This window comes from Aedes albopictus, chromosome 2, assembly GCF_035046485.1.
Source record: "Aedes albopictus strain Foshan chromosome 2, AalbF5, whole genome shotgun sequence".
Classification (NCBI taxonomy): Eukaryota; Metazoa; Arthropoda; class Insecta; order Diptera; family Culicidae; genus Aedes; species Aedes albopictus.
In genome coordinates, this window is record NC_085137.1 from 361,843,454 (window position 1) to 361,854,773 (window position 11,320).

Below are 11,320 nucleotides of genomic sequence, written 5' to 3' on the forward strand. Positions count from 1 at the left end.
ACAACAGTTTAAAAATGCAGATTTTAAGAAGCATGCTTCTTCCATACAATTTTAGATATGAATTTGAGTTGCCATTATGATGGACTTAAGGAATAAAAATGAATTGATTCATAAAACCACATGAACAAATTTGTGATAAATTATTTTTTCAATTTTTATAATTTAAAACAAAATATTTCTAATTATCTCATTTGCTCATCGATATCTATATTAAAGCAACAGCTGGATTTCTGTATGCTTAGGTTTTCTAAGACGTTTAGTTTGTGGAAAAATGTAGCGTACAGAGAGGGAGCGAAATTTGAAAAAGGAATTTGACGTGCTGGAGGATTTGTTTTAAAAGTTTCGCACTGTAAAAAAGTAATTGTCGCTTAGCCAATTTTGACATTTAAGAAAACCTGAGTTGTAGAACAAATGGCAACATGATGAATGTAAAATTCAAGCGCAGGAAGGCATGGACCAACATGATATGCGAAGTTTTTCTGCAATTGCCAATAATGCGCGGCACATGACTGCGCGTCATGCGCAATGACCATGAAAGAAAATTGCTTACAGACAAACAATGGTGGCAGTCAGGTGGAAAGAGTGCTCCAAAGTTTTAAATATTGGTGTCAATGGACTACACTAAGGGACACAACCAAACACTTTTTCTAACGTAATATGGAAGCTCTTAATACACGTATGACTTTGCAATCTTTAAACATGGCAACCCTGGTTATGACCTACGCTGAGCAAAGTTTGCTATAATATGTTGCGCAGACTGTCAGTCAAAACATCATAAAAAGCTTGCACGAATCACCCGAAAAAAAAAACTGGACCCGACCCAATCCATTTGAGTGTGTGTTGATGGGCGGCAGGACATCGCCGGATCGGATCGCATCGCTATGAATCGAGCCCAAAATTGTATGTTTGTTTTACAAAACTACCGCAACCTCGTCAGCGCCGGCTTAGCGCATAGCCAAAGCCAAAGTGCGCTGCCCCTCAAATAAATCCACTTCTTCGTGCGATTCGATGACGACGTCGACGGCAACCCAAGCGGAGCGGAGGGCGAGCGATAGAGATTCATCATCTCTAGCTGCCAATCATGGATGTTGGTTGAAACAAAAAGCCCCAGCAGCAGGTGTGAATGCCGAAGTATGAACTTTTCAACCTTTTTCAACAGATCCCTTAATTATATGGGGCAGGTTTGTGTTTGAGTAGTCCGAGGCTGCGGATCTTCGTTTCCTATTTTTTTTGTTTTTGCAACTGAGCATATTGGTTTACAAAATTACCATCATTAGTTGAGTATTACTTTGTGTTGGAATTACCTATGAGTTCGATAATGGATCAGAAATCCCAGATAAATATAAAAAGTTTTCAATGCTTTTGCGAAAACATGTACGTTTTAAAATGAATATATTTTTTTCTTCCTCCACTTTTCTGTTTCTGGTTTTTTAAAGTAAATCATACCTCTAACTTGAAGCCATCAAGCATTTCCATTTCAACTATTTTAACACGAATCGAATAGGTACGTATTTTACCGCGTTGTTTACTATAGAAAAATAGTCCGAATATGTTCAAGCGTTCTGGAGCTAGGGCCAGTACCGGCGCTAGTAGCCTCATATATGATTGTACAAAATCCCATCATCCGATACAACAAATTGCATCGATTTTTTAAACTTTGATCATATGGTTGACGAATATTTTTCGTCGAGTTCAACAATGGCGAGTGATAAATCCAAAATAACGGCTCTTAATTCAAGATGCGCTATTTTACGGCATCTTATTCTCTAAAATCATATAATATTGGCATCTTTTATATGGGAAAGATGTCCGGAGCTTTAAAATGGTGATCAGAAAATTTAGTATGCACACCTAGAAAAAATCATGTAATTTTAGGTGTCCTGAACCTGACATATACGAGCATCTTCAAAGACACAAATTTAAAGGTCAAAACATGTAAATTTACATCTTTGAGGACACCACAAAATGAAACTTAGCGTCTAGCAATCGCTAGAACCGGTTCGATCGATGAAACAAATAAAAGTAAAATTTCGGCACACATGGATTCGAACTCGGATCCAATGGTTGTGAAGCATATTAGTTACCTCTCGACTATTTCACCAGGTTAGAAGGCCGCTGATGAATGTGATACTGATTCTACGTTTCTGGTGAAATAGATTTGATGACATCCAACCTACTTACAAGATGCGCGTAAAATTGTGTCCAATTTGTGATTCAGCCTTGAAAATGTTAACGTTTTTTAATGATTCCGGCTCGTGTAATTTTCAGAATTTTTAAGTGTATGGCAATAAACATGGCGCCTGCGTAAGGAAAGTTTAGGCTCAAAACCGTTTTTTTTATTTCTGTGTGTTTTAACTACTGCTAATTCTACACTTCTCTAAAACCAATCATTATACATATAGTAGGTATAGGGAAGACGTTCGGAGCCCAAATGTGAAGCTGCAGGGTTCGTAATTAGGCGGCGCTAATGAGCATTCCGAGGATTCCGAGCTATGAAGTTATAATGAAGTTATATTCACTAGCACCGTCTAGTGGCAAAATTTCGAAACAAGTGTCCCGTTTTATGTATACTGATCAACTTTGTCAAAGACACCATTGTAGTGAATAGAGTTTCTTAGTTATAAGGATTCTGATATGAGGTTTTGAAAATGTACATGCTCACTAGCGATTTATGACCCAATTATTAGTGTCATAAGCTGTTACATATCGTAACAGTTGCTTGACAACCTAATATGGTTCCTGCAGTGCAGTTTAGCTTTAAACTGTTGATGGCGCCTCTAGCGGTCAAGTTACCAACTTATCATATGAACCAAAGTTCTAAATTTTTGAAGCACTTTGCCTAAGGAAGTAAGTATTGTGCCACTTCTTAACACACCCGAGATAATTGGCCAAATAACCCAATAGCCGATATCCCATAAGCTCTTAGTCTCCGATAACGCTAACTCCTGTCTAAAGAGTCCGCTTAAGGACAGGCTCATTGGTATTTTAAGATGGCCGCCACAATTGCCGACTTTCGCACCTACTCACGATTGTATGCGCACAAATCTCATTAAAAATTAAACCAACACTATAGATCTTCTTTCTTCTTATTTTAAGCTTATTACAAGTGAGAAAGAACAAAATAAAAATTATGCTATCGTAAGACGTTTACTTCTTGAGATATGTGCGTCAGAGATTCTGGTGCAATATTGAGCTGGGGTTTCATGACGTTTGTCCATGAAAGCGATGAGTTTGATTTTTGGGAGTTCGTTTAATATATTTAACGAATAATAATTAAACGAAGGAATTCGTTTAGTACGAGGCTCGACTGTATCACACCCAGGATTGCGGTTTCCAAACACAGTATGATTAACCCTAAAAGGGATACCTTCATGGTCTCAGTTTCGTCACCTCGCTGAGTGTGTTCCATCAAAGACGAGCTCTGAAAGGCGCCTGGGGTCCAATGGACCCCAGGTATCCCTTTTAGGGTTAATATTGGGCAATTTCGATAGTATGTTGTAGGTTACTGTTTAATGGAGTTCAGACTATATATAATATCTTTCAATGTGGTTTTATTTGGTATGGGAAGCATGTTTTGGATCCTCGTCTTGTATTTTTTGAACATCAGACTTCATTCTCACATCAAATGTACCTATATTACGTGGATTTAGAAAACAGTTGCCAATTTGGATTTTCGTCAAAGTCTAGTGGACAAAAGTGGGATATATAGAATAACACAGGGGTTTTGAAGTCGTGCACCGTAGTGCACTTTGTGCATCGTGAAGCCTTACCAAGTGCACCGCGAGAGTTCCGATTAGTTGTGAACAAGCAAAAAGATTGATGTTGGCGCGAGTCTCCTCCGGATCGAAACACATATTGAAAGCAATTTTTTACGGTAGCTTCAATGCTATATTAAATATAATTCATTCAAATAACTTTACATTGCATTTTCACTGAAATTTACTTACATGATAGTTTCCTATTTTGCACCGGTAGAGGAACGAATTCGCCAACTCGACGTGTATCTTATTACTAAATCTTCTAACTATCCCAGTACATTCAATTGATTCCTATTAGATAATAGCGTTACTAGTTTCACCATACACCAAATTTCCGTCGCAACAATTGATAAAAATGAATAATAAATAAATCCTAGTTTGCGATAGTGATTGACAGCAATGTTATATGAATATTAATATTTAATGTTTGATTCGCACGTAAAAAGCATTTATGAGGCGAATATTTTTTTAGTATAGATGAATGTTTAAAAAAATCTCTATATATAAGAATTAGTTTTAAATGTCTTTTAGGCAATAAAACTAACGCATGAATGATTCGATGAGGATGATTTTTGTTGGGATTAATTTGTCTTCAGGTCGGCTCAATTTATAGGGAGAAATCCATTTATTACGTAACGATAAAATCAAAGGTGAAATGATTTGAAAACCAACAAAAACCCTAATCATAGGCGTCGTTTCCGAGGCTTCGCTAGGTTTAAACGATGATACCTACGAGAAAATCAGTAGTCTGATAGCTACGGTAGCTTTTCGCTCTACGCTATGCTACCGTAAAAAGGAAAGTTTTCTCAAAATTAGCAATAAACTTATCAAGGAAACCCCCAATTCTCCAATGCACGGTGACGCCATGAAGAAATAGCTCTCTTTCTCTTCTATGAGAAACTAGTTGGCCCTGTTGTTTTGTAGTTTTCTAAAGGAGCGAAAGAGAAAATCTTAAACTGCATCGACGTTTCAATGTATCTTTGACAACTTCCCTACTAACAAATGTAGCTGCATAAAATCCAATGAAGCAAACGCTTTTGAAAAAAAACTCTTTTAAACTCTGATACAGCAAAAAGTGTTAGTTGGGTTTACCAAGAACCTATAAAAATAATCATGTAAGTATTTCCAAGGATCTGAGAAGGGATCTTTCAATTAATAACTAGCATCTTAGGTTAATTATGTTTTTTTTTTCTGGGAATTTTTGCTTTGATCTTCCATAGAATCTAAAATAATATATTAAAAAAAAGTTATAAAAAAAAAGCCAATAATCTTAAAAAGAATTTTGTGACAACTTTTCCAGTAATTTGCCCGAATCAACAAAAGGCTTCACACTTAATTTTGATAACCAAGTTTGATCATTTTTTGATTTTTTGACGAGATGAGCGCTGCCACACTAACGTCATCATTGTCTCCTTCTCTTTCTTTCCTTCGGCGTCGGTCCATAAAGCCGTCCTTGCCCTCAAAAAAATTGAGGGCAATGTTTACAAATCGTATGAGAATTCAATGAGGTTAGGTTTTTGCTGCAAGCCTTGATTAGAATTGCTCAGCGCCGAACTCGTTAAGCATGTAAATGCATTGTTTCCTTTTTACATACTATTTTGACAGTTGCTTTACTGAACCTCAGTAAAATCAATTACCGAAACTACCGAGATCGTACTGCTGTTCTAATCTCATCAAAAAAGTTGTTAAGTGTGATTCAAAATTGAGTGTGTTCATTGAAGTTTTCGCCGGAAATCTAGTAAAAACTCGCTGTTACAAATTTCACCTGAAACCAGGGACTAAATTCGCAAAGAATTGTTACTAAAAACTTCTAAAAATTACAAGTGAGCTTCAAATTCATGAGAGTGTGAAAAATCAGAACTCACGTCGGAAAACAGATTCACACATTTTAACCAAATTCGAATTTCATCTTTCATAGGTTTTGAACATTTGCACCACGCAGAAATTTATTTCCAAAAAGTAAATATTTACACGTTGCACGTAATTATTTCTGGTAACTAACATACAATTCGACTAATTGAATAAATAGTACAAAAAATAGGATTCCAAATCATAATCATAATCAATTCTGAGTGACAGAAAAGTTAATGAGTAGGTAACTGTAAATATACATTTATTTTTATTCTGATGATAAATCGGCTGTATAGGGCACTGCATGAAAGTCTTTCCTTCTCTTTCACTCTTACAGAAATTTACTAAACAGCAAGGCCAAGAAACGTCAAAATCCCATACAAAATAAAAACAGTGCAGTGCCCTATAGTGAAATTCTCGCGTTTAGTATCATACAGGCGTATCTACAATGATCGATTTCTCTTCATCGATATTCTCTTTGATTAATAACTTACCCAGCAAATCATTTCAGTTTGTTATTAATGTTTTAGATGCTACACTTAGTCGTCCTTTACCGAAACACACCGAGAGATTATTACTATTCTAATCGTATACGCAGAACTCGATGTACACAGCGCAACGAGTAACTTTCACGCAGCGACCGAAAAGACAAAAGAATTTTCACGCAGATTTGTGTAACACCGGATCAACACAAAAAATGTGCTGATCCGGTGTTACACAAATCTGCGTGAAAATTTTTTTGTCTTTTTGCTCGCTGCGTGAAAGTTACTCGTGCGCTGTGTTGTTTCATTTAAGGGTGTATTACCCGGAATAATACAAAGAGAAAATCGATGAAGAGAAATCGATCATTGCAGATACGCCTGTATGATACTGAACGCAAGAATTTACTATGTTTGGCTACGCAGTCATTTATTGAACAAACGACGTTTTTTTATTTGCCCGTCGTAGGATTTGTAAAACTACACAATGATTGAACTTATTGACCATGATAATAATACTCTCTAGGCACAAGCACGCATATCATCATCATATCTCAACGAAGATGTTTTTCTGCGTCAATTCGAGATTCCTATAGCTTGTACCTAGCAACTTTGTTGCAAACCGCAAGGCGATGTGGCGATTGTAAAGAAAGATTTGTATCTAAACCTGTTAACGACGATCGATTTGTAAATGTAGAGTTGGAGTAATATAATATCTCACGTATAGCGCTGTTCACGGGTGTAACAGTGATGATTGATTCGATTTCAATATATAGCTTGTTATATAGATGGGTTATTACGGTAGAATGTCCGGAATAAAGTTGTATTTGTTTTTATTTGTGATCCGACGTGTCTGTGCAAAATTGGGAAACAATAGTCAATTATGTCTCAAGAGCAAACTTATGTGTCTCTGGCAGATTTCAAGCCGTTGCATCCAAATCTGGGCTCAGGTTTGCTCCAGCACGTCACAATTTTGAGCTATACCTCAATTTATAGGGCAAACTATGCGATTTTGGGCTTTTTTGACTGCAGGTCATTAAGCATGGAAATATTTTTTTAACCAATCAAATGATAATTTGGTCAATTAACATCTAAATTAACGACTCATGCAAAATATTTCGTTATACCAAACCGAATTTGATAGTTTCAAGCGATTTATGTTAGGTACGATATTTCCCATACAAGTCATCCTCCAAAAGTTGCATGCAAGTTTACATACTGACATAAAATGCTTAAATCTATTAAATTTGATTTGGTAAAACGATATATTTTGCATAAGTCATTCATTTACATGTTAATTGACCAATTCATCCTTTGTTGTTTGAAAAATATATTTACATGCTTAATGGCATGCAGTCAAAAAAGCCCGAAATCGCATACTTTGCCCTATGAATTGAGGTATAGCTCAAAATTGTGACGTGATGCATTCGGATTCAGCGGCCCAAAGCACCAAGCATTTAGTCGCATCGTGCTGAGGGGCGTGGGTTCGATTCCCACCGCAGCTGTCGGGAAAAGTTTTCGGCTGTGTCACTGGGCGTTGCATGCTAGTCCGTTGTCTGGTGTCGTGCTTCCTTCAAAGAACGAATAGCTCACTGGAAGCATTAAACGTGTCCGTGTCTTTAATATTCTCTAATGTCTTGTGGTTGTTTGCTTCCTTGATATCAATGCTGTAGGAGTAGTGCAAAAAATATTAAAATTCGTGAAAGCGAAATGTGCCCTAAAAACATACTTTTCGGAGGCAATCACGCTGTGGCGAACAACGTAGGGTAAGTGGAGTGAGATGCTATGTTTTCAAAATTTCGTCGATTCTGGCCAAAATGTTTGGGATAGGCAACTTTTTTTATCTCACAAAAAAGCTCAAAACGCTGTAACTTTTCATAGAGTGCACAAAAATTTCTCAAAATTTGACTGTTTGTTTACCTACTATATGTGCATCATTGCTACAATTTAGAGTTCGATTGGTTAACATTGAACTTTTCGTCATTGAAGTCATCGTCATCATTAAACATTTGAAACCAGTTTTTTCGTTCAAAACAAAAGTTTTTGCTATGAAAATATGTTCACTGCACTCCACATGAGGAATATAATGCAGTGAATATATTTTCATGATCCTTGATTTGATTTGCAGGAAGAAAACTGCTTTTTATTATCCAAAAAATGATGACGGATGCTTGAGCCTTAATCTTTCGCGAAGCTAGAATCGTTCTCGTAAAACACTATTTTTAGACAACTTATTTTTGAACTGTCATATCTCGGAAACCAGTGAACCGAATTTAATGAAATTTTGAACGTTTATCAACTATACATTGATGCTTCTCATGTGATTAAAACATAGGTAGGGTGGGTGTACCAATTATGGTACTACCTAAGGAAAGCTTTTTATACAAAAATAACGAGAAGACCAACGAATGTCATCAATAAGTTAAAAGACAGCTTAGTTTCCATACTTTACAGGAAAAATATAGAAACGGCGCCAAAACTACTTTTAGTATTGATAACAGCGTGTGCCAATGATAGGAACCCTGTACCAGTTATGGATACATTTCTTAACTTCGGTTCCTTTTCGCACTATTTGCATTCATTCCGTACATTATGACGAAAAAGGGTGCAAGGAAGCCGAAATTTTAAGGAAAATGATTTATTTCTACCATGATTTGAGGAAAATGTGGAGTTTAAATGAATGCGACTATCTTTTATGAACGTGGTCTGTTGTTCACAAATTTTTTCTTGTTGATTTACATCGTTAAAGGGTGAACATTAACCTTAGTAAGGTCTTGGGGTCTTTTTTTACCATTTCCGAATTTCAATTCGCTATAGCTTTTGTTTCGAAAGGCCTAGCAATCTGAAATTTTCAGACAATTATTTTTTGTGGAAAACTATCATTTCCATTCATCCAAAACATTGGACGACCCCTAGGGGAGCTCCCATAAAAAAAGTTACAAATAAGACCCTGGGGTCATTTTTGACCCCAAACTTTGAACGGCTCTCAAAAATCAGTGGCTGGGCCGATTTTGATTTTCTTTGACCCAAATGAAAGCCACACATGTCTAGTTTTCAAAACCCCCGGAGAGTTCCGGATTTGGTCACTGTGGCCACCGGGAACCTGCTTCAACTGAAAAATGCCGCTTTAGAGACCCTAACTTTGGCAAGCTGTAACTTTGCAACCGAACAAGTTATCAGGACCGTTCAAGAATCATTGGAAAGGTATTCACGTGGACTTTGATTAAAGATATTAATATTGACTAATTCTTAAGAACCGGTTCCGGAAATCCGGAACATCCGGAAAGTAATGTTTTTCACGATAATGTGCTAGAAAGCACATTCATATTATTTACAGGATAGAAGTTTTTGCATCAAACTTCTTTAGGCCATAATACAATCTGTCGAGAACTATTTCTGTATGTTTCTGGTTATGTCCCGTCCTTCTGGAACCGGTTCCAGGGATCCCACAAGATGGCCAACGAGTTGACTGTAACGAAATTGAACGGTTTTCCGCGCTAAACACATCTGCGTTGGTTAAGTCATGATGAAATCTCAATAATTTTACATGCTCCATATTGTTGTGATATGTAAAAATATTGTTGGACATTTTGGTCTTATGTGGCCACCGGAGTGACCACCGGAGAAACCCGTATTGAGGGACTTCCATGTTTTTGTAACAAAGATAGGCATTCTACGGCTCTAACTTCATGATTTTTCATGGCCATGTGGCTTCTGGCATTAAATAGAAGAATTAACCATTCTGGTCTGTTATGGCCACCAGAGTGACCACCGGAGAAATCCGTATTGAGGGACTTCCATGCTTTTGCAACAAATATAGGCATTCGACGGCACTAACTTCATGTTTTTTCATGGCCATGTGGCTTCTGGCATTAAATAGAAGAATTGACCATTCTGGTCTGTTTTGGCCACCGGAGTGACCACCGGAGAAACCCGTATTGAGGGAGTTTCATGTTTTTGCAACAAAGATAGGCATTCGACGAATCTAACTTCATGATTTTTCATGGCCATGTGGCTTCTGGCATTGAAAAGAAGAATCAATCATTCTGGTCTGTTTTGGCCACCGGAGAAACCCGTATTGAGGGAGTTTCATGTTTTTGCAACAAAGGTAGGCATTCGACGGCTCTAACTTCATGATTTTTCATGGCCATGTGGCTTCTGGCATTGAAAAGAAGAATTGACCACAATAGTCTGTTTTGGCCACCGGAGTGACCACCGGAAAAAATCGCATTGAGGGACTTCCATGCAGTGTCTTAATTTGTCAAATTACAGTCATCCTTATAGACGCCCAGTGGCTCCTGCGTCGTAGATTTGTTTTTGTTTTGATTATCGTATCGACAATCCGTGTGCCACTCTCTGAAGTTCAAGCGATGAAAAATTCATTACCTCGCGGTCTGCTGAATTTCAACCACCCACTGATATTCAAAGTCATTCTCGGCGTCATGTTGGTGGGAGACCGCATTCGTTTATTTGTGTTCGTTTTCGCACTGAGTGAACTTCATTAGGCTGAATTTTTTAGGCACTGCTTCCATGTTTTTGCAACAAAGATGGGCATTCGACGGCTATAACTTCACGATTGTGTACTATTTTGACTATTCTGGTCTGCTTTGGCCATCGGAGTGACCACCTGGAGAAACACATACTAGGGAACTCCTATGTTTATTTTTAAACGCTTATATTATCTAGATTTATCACCAGAAGCAGTCTTTCGACGGCTCAATTTTCATGCTTCGATACGCGACATATTATATTCATGCTCAGTTGTTATTCTTATTGTTCAACAAGGTTATTCTGTAGTAGAGGCAATTCATGTTAAAATATACTGCGATGGTTGTAGTCTGATACTGCACTGTCAATGGTAATATTGTTAGTTCGAGAATTGAGGATAGTTTTACTTCGGTTCACAAACAAACCTTTCATCGTATATTTTGGTTAACACCACTTAACGTTTTGGTCGTCTATGTTCACTGTTCTTGAAAATCACATCGTTTCTTTTCATTATCTTTTTAGATATGTCCACATTATTTGTTAGTACAGTGGGGACCCGATTTTGTCAGCCCCCGATTTTGTCTACCCCCGATTTTGTCTACCCCCGATTTTGTCAGCTTTTTGACCCGATTTTGTCAGCCTTTTTTGAAGTAGAAAAATAAATATGTTTTTCAATCAAATTTTCAATCTTATAATAAATATTAATGTAGTTGATGTCTTTAGGCGTCATAGAGAAATTACGCA